Source organism: Crocodylus siamensis, chromosome 5 (assembly GCF_052110815.1).
Source record: "Crocodylus siamensis isolate JL-2025a chromosome 5, ASM5211081v1, whole genome shotgun sequence".
In the NCBI taxonomy this organism is placed as follows: domain Eukaryota; kingdom Metazoa; phylum Chordata; order Crocodylia; family Crocodylidae; genus Crocodylus; species Crocodylus siamensis.
Genome location: NC_143399.1, coordinates 26,769,848 through 26,782,128, shown reverse-complemented (window position 1 = coordinate 26,782,128; position 12,281 = coordinate 26,769,848). Strand labels below are relative to the sequence as shown.

The window sequence follows — 12,281 nt, the reverse complement described above, 5'->3', positions numbered from 1 at the left end:
AAGAAGCAGGTTCTTGTAACATAAGGTGTTCTTATCTTAACTTATCCTTAAAGTAAACTTGCAGTTTTCCATTGTGGCAAAATTTGAGAGAGATGCTTATTCTGGATAGTCCATTACTCTGACTCTTAAAATCAAAATATGCTACTTCTAAACTGAACCTAACTTTGCAACCCATGTACATCTTAAACTTTTTTAATATTGTGAACAGTGAACTCTACTTGTTTGCCCACTTCATGAATTTTACTTCATTAATCCTTAATATTAACTCCAGAATAGTCCTTGAAACTCATTGGTTTTGTACCACCCCCAGAAAAATGTATGTTGGGTTTTTTTTAATAATCCTACTGTTTTTCCAGTTTAAGGAGTAATTGAAAACTCTCTTGAGCAACAGACTAGTCATTTTGCATACCTCCCTTATCTGTACGAACATTTCCTGATCTGCTTTCTACTCCATCCCTCGAGGTCAATAAGAGTCTCCTATAATCTCTTTATTTTACAGTGGGTCTGGTCTTGCCTCCTCCCATTTAAGATCAAACAGTGAGTAGAATTGATAAATATTTTCTTAGGCTTGTTCATTTTTCAAAGGTTGTCACCCCCTCTGTGCCCTCCCTCCATTTTTCTACTGGAATTCTGGAGTGAATTTCTTCTTAAATTGTGTCTGTTTCTTACCTGTACTTCCACTGTTCTTTACATTTTTACCAGAGCAAGTATAATGTATTGCCAGAAAATACTCACTCAGATTTTTAAATGAATTTGTCTTTCCTGGGTTTGCCTTTACTCCTTCCTTGCTTTCTGTGAAATATTTTAGAAAATAAACTTAGAGGATTTTTTTCAATATTATAGGTTTTTACAAAAGCTGTAATTTACTTTCAATAAATATTTGCAACAGCAAGCTAATTAAGACTTTTTTTTTCATCCCATATAGCCAAATACCATGTGACTAGGAGTGACCAGGCAGACAGCTTGAATATTAAATACTGAAGACTTACAGTAGCCTTTCAGCAGAATATGTGTCAAAAGCTTTTCAGACAAGAATAATGAATACTGTAAGTAAAATATTGAGCTGCAAGTGCAAATCATGAACTAAAGAAAGTCAATATTATTGATTCTGATATTGGTTATGAATTATTACTTCTGCTCTACTCTGTTCATCTACTGCCTGTGGCCTGACTGGGGTTTGTTGCCCTTTTGACATTCTCATCAATATTGTTCAGTGGAAATAAACTTTGCTTTCTTCTACATAAGGAATGGAACAATTGTTCTTGCCATTCCCTTATATCAGTGGTTTTCAAACTTTTTTCATATGTGGACCCCTAAAAAATATTGAATGGAAGTGTGGGCCCCTTTGAATTGTAAGTATGGGTATTCACGTACTTTTAATTGTTCATAGTCATGTTTTGCAGACTGCTTAAATATACCTTGTGAGACCCTAGGGGTTTGTGGACCACAGGTTGAAAACCACTGCTCTACACTCTCTTATTATTTCATATTTTATGAAAATCTTTCAGCATCTACTTTCCATGACATCTTCAGGCTGCTGGGTTTCCCATCTTCTTCCAGATTAAAAAGATACCTTATAAGGATAGTCTAAGCATGGTTTCTGGTCTTGCTCAGGCTGGGACCGAAGGAAAGCTGGGGATATGTAAATGGACTACAACTACAGGAAAGTAATCCATTGTATGGCAGCAATAAAAGTAGTCAGTTTGTCTCACAGCTAAAGTAGGCATTATTCGTAAAAAATTCTAAATTATGAAGGTCAAATGTTCTTAAGGTGAAAAATAAAATAAAATTGGACCTACAGGTCAAGGCCCTTTTAACTAGGACACTGGACTCTGTGATGATTCTTAATTATAGATTTTGATTTTTAAAAATTAGAAGTGCATTACACCAAGCTTTTCAATTTTAGAGTAATATAATTAATAGCATTTACAGCTTCTTCACTTTGAAGCAGCCTGTTAAAGTAAAAGAGAACCTAAGGAGATGGTTCACTGAGTTACAGGAAGTGGTAGTCTGGAGTCTGATTCTCCACTTTTGCAGACATTCACACCTCTGCAAGTGGGTGTAAACAGTAGGAGATCAGAATGCCATTCACACCTACTTAGCACAGGTGCGAATGACTCCACAAGGTGCAAAGGAGTTGAGTTTATGAATGCAAGGGGGCCTCAGGAGTTTGGGAGTGAATTCATCTTCCTGAAAACTTGGCTGTGCATCATTACTCAGCACTATGTAGCATGAAGCGTTCTTTACTTTCTGCATGATTAGCCAGCCATCTTTTTCTTTCAGCTAGCCTCTATATTTAAATCATTTTTAGTTTTCATTGGGTCTGACAATTGCAACCTGTAGACAATAGGAATACTGAATCACAGACACTAAAAATGCTTCATATGTGTCAGAAAAAATGAAATTCTAGGAATAAGAGACCAGGGGAAAGCGAATTGCTTAGCAGGAGGGGCTTTCAAAATGTCCTGTGTCTCAGTAGTGCCCAGCCCTCCAACTGATTATTGGGACTGCTTATGGTGGGAGGAAGAGGCCACAGCAGGTATTATATTTGTACTGGGAGAAAAGCCTTTGTCCTGGAATGAAGGGAGAGTGTACAGCCATTCAGGGGATTTCTTGTGGAAGAGTTGGCTCTTCTGTAAGAAAGTTAGATCAATAAGTACCAAAAAGACTGCCCTCCTCAAGACATCTAATTTGAATGGCTGTACACTTCTCTTGGGTGTGGTGGACACCCAATATCCTGTAGTCCTCTGCTCTCTCTCCCTACCTCCCATGGAATGTGAGGGGGGACACTGGCCCCCTGACAGCCTGGACAGGGAACTGTGAAGAGCCCCCTTTGAAAATCCCACCCCCATAGTTGATTGATAAAGGGGGGAGGCAGGTTTCTCCTGCAGTTGGAACCCTCCTGAACCCTCGAGATGACTGGTGTAAGAGGATAATGGCTCTGGGCCACCCAGTCCCAATAGGTCAGGTTGTTAATTACTGGGCTCCTCAAAGGATGGGGGTGGCCCAGGGAGCACCCTTCTTGTGCCTCGTAGCTGGAGGCTAGCTCTCCAGGGAGGGAGCTGGAATGCATGCATGCTTTAGCTCTTGGACTATTTTTCTAGTGGTAAGAACTACAGAGAAATTCTTATCAATAGAAATGAAAACCTGTCTGTGACCACAGTACTGGTAGGATCAACTCTAAGCTTACAAGAAGCATGGAAAGAATTACAATCCCTACTGCAGAAAGGGACTCTGGGAAGCTACCTAGTTTTTAAAGACCTCTATAAACCTAAGGCAGCACAGTGTGAACTAGACTGTCAGGGAGAAATTGCAGGTTAGTAAAGCAGGAGGGAAAATTATTTGAAGCATGTATTAGAGCCACTAATATTATGGCGCAGCTCTCATATTAAAAAAAAAAAAGATAGAGATTGTTTGTTTTGTACTTATTTTGTAAACTTTATAGTGATTTCACCATAAATTACTCAGATTCAAGACTACTTTCTTACTGTAAAGTGAGTTATTTCTAAAGATGTCATTCACTTTTGCATCTTACAGAATAACTAGGCAAAAACGCTGTGAATATACAACTGAAATTCTGATTTATTCAGTCATTAGCCAAAAAGAAGTGCCATTTCAATTGTAATAGAATGAAAATCCAACTGGTGTTTTCTTTCTAAAATGTGTTTTCCATAGAGATTGCTATTCTCAGGCAAACACTTATTTAAACCTTTGAAATGTATAATCTTAACTTTATATAGCTCTAGAAGTCTAATGTTTCATCCCTACTTGCAAAAGTATTACAATTTAAGTTTCAATAATGCAAGAAGCATCTGTAGAGAAAATACCAGGAAAACAGCTTTCCAGGAAAGATGTTACAGGTTTGAAATAGGTTTTTCTTAACATTTTTATTATAAAAGCTATAGCTTTTTGAGCTTGTTAATGAAAGTACAGGATGTAATCTTAGGAGGTTCAGCAGTATGTGGTCGAAATCCAGTCATTAACACCACAATTCCACTGTTGTTCTCCTAGCATACAATTAAGGAAAAGAAAATCAAACATTCAACATACAGCTGTGCACTAGATACCTGTATGGAAATGACTCAGCTTTTTACAAACAAAACATTAGCATTTTAAGGATGGTGTTATTAGAAAGTCATCTATACCGTCATCATGGTTGTCATCTGAAAATAATCTAGTGGGGGAGTATATTCATTGGGAACTGAACTGAAGAAACAGAGTGAAGTGTTTCAGCACTTTTTGTTTCCTTTTACATAGGCTGTGCTGCATTCACCCTAGAGGATGGGAGACCAGTAATAAATATGTATTTCGCTTGGTTTTTTTCCCCTTAATATCTTTGTGGGTGGGTGGCTACTTGCAGTAAAGTTCCCATTCATCTAACATTTTTAATTAAGTTAATGTGCTCTGACAAGGGCTAGCAGGGAATAATCTCCACAGGCCATGAAGCAACTGCAGAGCCACTCTGTGGAGCCTGCTCTAGCCTAATGGCTTGAAAAAGCTCTTTGGCCCTTTCTTATGAGCTGGAGGATAGGAGGATCCACGCAACAATAAGTATTTGGCCTGTATCTCTGCAACCCTTCTGCTGGGTATTGCTACATGGGGTCCTTGAAAGCAGCTTTGCTGCTGTGAGTGGGGAGCACATACAAGGCGTTTTTTCCATGTACTAGCTTTTGATTTAAAAAAAATGAAGAGTAATTTTGGGTGTGCAGCTTGAGACACTTTTAAAGGAACTTGAATTTCATTATGTGCTCAGCATATGTCCTCTGTGAATGTGGCATCTTTCAAGTCTCAGACTGAGCCGCCCAGAAGAAAGGTAACCAAAATCATTAACCATCCTTGCAAATGAATGTGACTGTGCATTCCTTTTAGGATAAGATGAATATAACTGTCTCCTGAATAAAAAACAAAAACCTACACTTCCTGCCTTGGCTGTGGTTTTATTATGGCTGCATGTGGGCTTTGATGTTTTTACACTAGCAATATATTATTATAAAAGTCCCATATTTTGAATAAACCACTGCCTAAAAGATACTCGGTTTTTGATTTATTTCTCTGCAATTCTTTTCAAGTACTGTAAATCATATTTTTGTGTTCATTTACCTTTGCATTCTTTTTGAGCCACTGGCACTGAAGCTGACGAATGAGAATCAAATGAAGTGTGCTAAGTGTTGCTGCTGTAGGCTTTTTATCTCCCTCTATTCTGTGGTGTGATTTATCTTGGTAATACATCACATACCTTATTTTCCTTTGCTTATTTTATTTAGCGTTGTCACAAGTAATATCAGTTGACCATCTACCATGAGTGCTAAACAGTAGTAAATTAATGAAATAAACTGAATCTACAGAACTCATCTGGCCCAAATTTGATTAGAGACACTCGAATTGCACCAAGCCATTTGCCATCGCTGAACCTCATTTATTAAATGGGCTTCATAGGGTCTTAGCAGAGTACAATAAATTGCTATGCATAGCATTTGCAGTGATTTTAATGACACACTTTTTTATCTCAATCACTATGGGTATTTCATGTTTATGAAAAGGGTATTTCCAGTAACATTATCACTTTGGCCTGAATCATTCCCATCCATTGAATACAAGATTTCTCTTCTTCTAAAGAAGTGAGGAATAGAAAATCTTCTAACTATCTTCACAAATGTGTTTTAACAGTTTCTCTCTCTTCCTGGCTTAGGAAACTTCATTATTTTAGTTAGTTATTAATAACTGCTTCACTTTTGCAAAATAAGCTGTACTAATGCTCAGCTCTCATATTTTACACCCAACAACTAGAATGTGTCTGAACCAAACCCCAAAATGGATGTTCACACATTATGTGTAGCGTGGATCCATCTCTAAAAGGTGTCAGCCTTTTCATGGGAAGGGTAGAAACAGGGAAAACAATGAAAACAGAACATTCCCATGACACATAATTTATAAAAACTAGTGCAAAAACTAAGCTAATTTGGTAGTACAGTATTTTAATGGTATGTAAAGCACCTGATACAGATTGAGACACATGTCCTTGTTGAGAGACGAACAAAAATTAAAAATGACCGAAAAGTTCTTTGAAATATGTATGCTGGGGATAAAAACCGCAGGAGACAGGAACGGAAAGAGATTTGAGGAGGTGTGAAAATCTGGACATAGTAGAAACTACAAAAAATAAAATAAATAAGAAAGAACAGTGGGCAGAATATGTTGTCTGAATACCCAGAATAAAATGGAAAAGAGTGATAAAAATAATGACAATTCAGGTCAGGGAAATAATGTAGTAGAAGAGACAAAGACTAAATGGACTTGATAAAAATGGGATGACAGTGGCACAGAATGAATTAAGCACATTTGAAGCAAGGACTTTTTCCCGCTGTGAATTTATAAATGATTGTAATGGTGATCTGGTATTCAGATCATAATCTTAAAATTGGCTGTAAAAGGAGAATTTTGAAAATTCCTCAATCCTAGTTATAATCCATGGCTATTAGATGCATTTGAAATGAGAAACTCTTTTTAACAAAAAGTGCTGTTTTAGTAAAAGATGTTTTTGTGATCAGAAGGTTAAATGTCATCCCCTTATCCTGTCATAATATTCTGTTTTTCTCGCTTTGGACAGGTGAAGTAGATCCCCGCCCCCCCCCCCCCCCGGGTTTAATGTGGTGCTCACATTCACCTAGCAGAGGACATATGGAGAATGGTACAGTTTGGTTGCAGAATGGTACATACCCAGGAAACTTTGCCATCTTATCCTTCAAAATGGAAAATTAAAGATAAATTGTATACCCATATCTTTCTATTAACAATTTTATCTAGAAAGCCAGGACTTTCATTAGCTAGAGGCTCCTGATTTGGTTTTGGAAAAGCAAATGCGTAAACTACATTGTGTTTTTTCATTCCTGTTTCCTAAGTATTTCAGCACTATAGTATTGCCTTCAAAGGTCAAAAGCTGGAGTTTTTTCCCCTTGTTGCCATCTGGGCAAAATCAACATAAATCCAAGCAAGCCAATCTCTCTTTTACAATTTTCTATAAAAACTTTGGAAATCAAATGTATCTGACAATTTTGTAGGTGAGACAGAATAGAACAGCTTGTTCTTCTTCCCAAGCTATAACAGCTCTGCAGTACTAACAGTGGGGCAAGGAGGGGGAACTTGGTTTTGGCATTAAATTAAACAAATAAGGAGTGGAAGACACAGTAGAACAGATACTGCATGTGCAATAGCAAGATGCTGTTTTTTACAGTGTCACTTGCCTGACCCTAACCACATTTTAAAACAACTGTCTGTCAGCAAATTAAAAATCCTACTGATAACAGTTTGCAGAGAGCAGCTATATTGATTCTGATTTTAAACTATTTCTCAGTGGAATGCTTGTTCAGTAATGTATTTGGCCTATATTTATTCTCTGTTGTAGAGTAAAATAATAAAGGTTTTCATTAGTTCAATAATCTAATCTCTAGTTGTCAATAATATTCATTTGTATCATAGAATGTCAAGAGATCTTTGCCTGATCAGAACTCCACTGTGCTAAGAGCTCTACAGGTGAAGAGGCAAAGCCAGTCTATGCCCCAAACAGCTTACAACTTTGTGTAAGACGAGAGGCAACAAAAGGAATGAAATGAACTCAGAGAACATGGAAAGATGATAAGCTACTATCCTTTTGATCCTCATAGGATGAGCAATTGGAGTTGTGAAATAGAATACATCATGCCCAGAACTAATTCATGACTTTCTTAGAAGAAAAGCTAGGGCTCAAAGCGATACTTTTTCTCTTTTACAAGGAGTGACTTCAGCCACACAATGCCTTATGTTAAAGCAAGGTCTTTGATTGCTGTTTAAAGAGCTGGAACAATACCACCAGACAGACCTTAAGTAGAACAGAAATAGTTTTAGCAGATTGTAGCATGCTAATTCAGTCTGTATGGTTGCAAAAGGCAATGTATCCCATTGTGATGCATGCTTTTTACACAACACATCTGCATTGAATTGCACTGTTTAGACCAATAGAAAAAAAATGATTTCAGTTTCAGGGTCTGAGATTTAGATATTCACTCATCTTAACCATTTGTCCTCTTACCATGTTAAAATATAATTTCTTCTATACTTAACAAAAAGCTGCCTGATGAACATTGTATGGAAAGTTTTTAGGCATTTCTTACCAAGCCTAAAAGCACTGAGGACCACAAAATATATCCTGTGAATAGTTAAAGAATAATAATGTATACTTAGCATGCTAATATTAAAGCACAATTTTATTTACTGAGGTAAGCACTAGAGTCTTTAGCATAAAACTCCAGAGACAACTTGAATATAGCCTCTGCCACCTACGGTTCATAACAAGATGGAGGTCAAGGTGTAGAGCCATATAACTTAAATCCCTACTTAAAGTTATTAAATGAGAAAAACCTGGTGCCATGCAATGGAGATATATTTTGTATTAGCAACATTAAATAATGTCATTAAAAATAAGAACTTAGTGATAAGGAAAGTAGAAAAAAAGAATATGTTTCAATCCATTTTAATGTGTTTATCAGAGCTTCATCTATTTTATTCCTTTCTTTTTCTTTCTTTCATTCTTCCTTTTTTTTACATGGGGGATGCAGTCCCCCACTACTGCATATTATGCAGTTGAGTTTCCTACATTTGGGGAAATCGCAGGGGTCAGACCGGAGTGCAAGGTTCAAGCCTCATTCTGGGAAAAACACCTGGTTGATAATGGTGTCTCCTCTCCCCTCTCCCCTGTTTTTTTCATGTTCTTCTACCTCAGATAGACATGTGGGTTTTTCCCCAAAGGAAGGAAAAAAATCATCTATTTGTTGAGACTAAGCATCAAAAATTTCAGTCAAAAAGAAACTCCTCAGCAAAATATAATGAGTGAAAAAGGAGGTTTTAACAGAATGCTATATGTGACCATAACCATAGCACTGCCTACTATGAAAGCTATAATAATTGCTTCCAATTTAGCTACAGTACTGGATACTAATGAGGAAGAGGACATGATAAGCAGCCCAGCTGCAACTTAAGTACCTCTGCAAGCAACATTCAGGGGGCAGTTTCTATTTCCAAACTAGCATATTTTAAAAACATCAGTGTCTCTAAAGAATCGATTTAAAAGATCTTGTGTGCATCAATTTGCTGTCACATTCATGAGCAGTGAGGAGTTTGATTATCAGCTTTTCAGTTTTAAATGGATATAATATGATATGTGGAATTTTGGGGGGGAGTTATTTGAAATTATTAACTTCCACTGCAATAAAAGGGGGCTTGAACTATCTAAAGAAAGATCTGTAATTCAAGGCAGAAGTCATCTGGCTAATTTGGGGGAGCTAAAGAGTTTCCATAGGGCGGTTTACCTTAGGATTTCTTGCATTTCCCTTTGGAATATTGGCCATTGTTAAAAATGGGATCCTGGACTGCAGGGGTTGACTAGTCTGATCCAGTATTGAAGTTCCTAATCAATGTTTATTGATGAACTTCTTCCTCTGGAAAAGCTGGAGTAATTGAGCTTTGGTGAATAAAGAGCTGAGGGAGTTGGGAGATGAAATCTGGCCATAGCCTTAGTAGGTATCTCTTTATCTTTTGTTTAAAACTAGCAAGAATCTGGACTAAAGAACCTTCTTTAGCTGCTAGAAAAAAGTTCTGCCATGAGAGCCAGATGGCAGGGAGGAGAGACAGAATAACTAGGAGATGATTGTGGCTTAATTTATTGTAATAAAGATCCCTACACAGTTTTGAAGAAAGTAGTCCTTGTTCCTTTGTCATTGTGATATAAGCTGCTGGGTAGCACTGTTGTCTCTCACTCCTCTTAGTGGAAAGTTGAAATGTCATTTCTGTTTTGCGATCGTGTCTCCCTTTTCCCAGCCTGCTTGGTTGCTGTCCAACGGTAAAGTCATCCCTCTATGGTCTCTTCACCACATGTTCCCCATGTGCAGCTCTAGCAAAGGCCACATGAAGATGGGTGGCCTTGTAAATATATATAGTAAAGTTCATATACAAATATAGCTAAATTATGTATATTTAAATACATATAATAAAACCTGTGTTTCACTGGTTTTCTGTATGAATGTGAAGACCAGTTTATTTAGCCGTTTTTAAATGGCATGAAAACTGTCACTCTTAAATAGAATTGTTGCTGGGCCAAAAGCCACCAGAGATCCATAACATTAATCTTAGCCAGGGATGACAACAGTGTTTCATTTTAACTGAACTAATATTTTATCAAATTTATCAAATTCATACATATTAATTTAAAATCCCAATAAAGCCTCACCTTCAAATACTTATGCATATGTTTAAATGTACATACTGTAGTCAGTCCCATGGGACGTGCGTAAAGCCCAAGTCTTTTCAGGATCAGGGCCTAAAATCTATAGGCCTTTTTGCTCCTAAGATACAGCCATAACTTTTTTTTTGCAGTTCCTCTTGTAAGCTGATGTATGGAGATCAAACTGCATGAAAAGTCACTGCTGTGCCTTAGAATAATCCAATTGCATGGTTTGGATTGCTTTTCCCCTCCATTAAAAGAAACAGTATTAGGCATCAGACTCAACTGTAGAAAACAGACTTTACAACTCTATGCACTTTGAGCTACACATGCAATAAAATGAATGATTAGCTAAGCACTGAGGTTCTCCAAATGTCACTGCACTGTACATGTGCTTTCTGTTAGAGAAAATTGATTGTGTACCTTAAGATATAGTCACTCTTGTCTTGGAACATGGGATTGGATTAGAGGACCTCTTGAGATTCCTTCCAGCCTCATTTTCTATGATTACAGTAATTAAAAAATTAAAAGTTGTGAACCCAGGCATTCTGGCTAAATAGCGTACAATATAGAATCATAAAAAATTAGGGTTAGAATGGACCCAGAAGGTCTAGTCAAACCATCTAGTCCAGCTCAAAGCAGGACCATCTCCAACTAGATCATCCCAGCTAAGGCTTTGTCTAGCCAGGTCTAAAAGCCTCCAAGGATGCAGACTCCATATCCTTTCTGGGTAGCCTGTTCCTGTGCTTTACTACCCTCCTAATGAGAGAGTTTTTCCTAATATCTAACCTAAACTTCCCATGCTGCCACTTAAGACCATTGCTCCATGCTCTTTGGAACCTCCCTTCAGGTAGTTGAAGGTTGCTATTAAATCCCCCCCCTCAGTCTTCTCTTCTCCAGACTAAATAAGCCCAATTCCCTCAGTCTTTCCTCAGAAGTCATGCACCCCAGCCCTCTAACTATTTTCATTCCCCTCTTCTGGACTTTCTGCAATTTGTCCACATCCTTTCTGCAGTAGGGGGCCCAAAACTGAACAAAGTACTCCAGATGTGACCTCACCAGTGATGAAAAGAGGAGAATAATCACATCTTGATCTGCAGGCAATGCTCCTACTAATGCAGCCCAGTATGCTGCTAGCCTTCTTCACAACAAGGCCACACTGTTGGCTCACATTCAGCTTGCTGCCCACTGGAACTTCCAAGTCCTTTTCTGCAGAGCTGCTGCTTAGCCAGTTGGTTCCCAACCTGTACCAGTGCATGGGCTTGTTCTGTCCTAACTGTAGGACTTTGCACTTATAGATTCATAGATTCATAGATGCTAGGGTCGGAAGGGACCTCAATAGATCATCGAGTCCGACCCCCTGCATAAGCAGGAAAGAGTGCTGGGCCTACATTACCCCACCTAGATACACATCCAACCTTCTCTTGAATACCCCCAGGGTAGGGGAGAGCACCACCTCCCTTGGGAGCCCGTTCCAGACCTTGGCCACTCGAACTGTGAAGAAGTTCCTCCTAATATCCAATCTAAATCTGCTCTCTTCTAGCTTGTGGCCATTATTTCTTGTAACCCCCGGGGGCGCCTTGGTGAATAAATACTCACCAATTCCCTTCTGTGCCCCCCTGATGAACTTATAGGCAGCCACCAGGTCGCCTCTCAACCTTCTCTTGCGGAGGCTGAAAAGGTCCAGTTTCTCTAGTCTCTCCTCGTAGGGCTTGGCCTGCAGGCCCTTAACCATACGAGTGGCCCTTCTCTGGACCCTCTCCAGGTTATCCGCATCCTTCTTGAAGTGCGGCGCCCAGAATTGCACGCAGTACTCCAGCTGCGGTCTGACCAGCGCCCGATAGAGGGGAAGTATCACCTCCTTGGACCTATTTGTCATGCATCTGCTGATGCACGATAAAGTGCCATTGGCTTTTCTGATGGTTTCGTCACACTGCCGACTCATGTTCATCTTGGAGTCCACTAGGACTCCAAGATCCCTTTCCACTTCCGTGCCACCCAGCAGGTCATTTCCTAGGCTGTAGGTGTG

The 12,281-nt window shown here is 38.7% G+C and overlaps 1 long non-coding RNA gene across 1 annotated transcript in view; it reads left to right on the top strand.

Annotated features, from left to right (window-relative positions):
- LOC149863621 (uncharacterized) overlaps positions 1 to 12,281 on the top strand; it is a 729,305-nt gene that overhangs the window by 469,167 nt on the left and 247,857 nt on the right. The window contains exons 7-8 of the long non-coding RNA XR_016442472.1: positions 500 to 537; positions 926 to 1,046. This is a non-coding gene — a long non-coding RNA (uncharacterized LOC149863621). The remainder of the gene's footprint in view (positions 1 to 499; positions 538 to 925; positions 1,047 to 12,281) is intronic.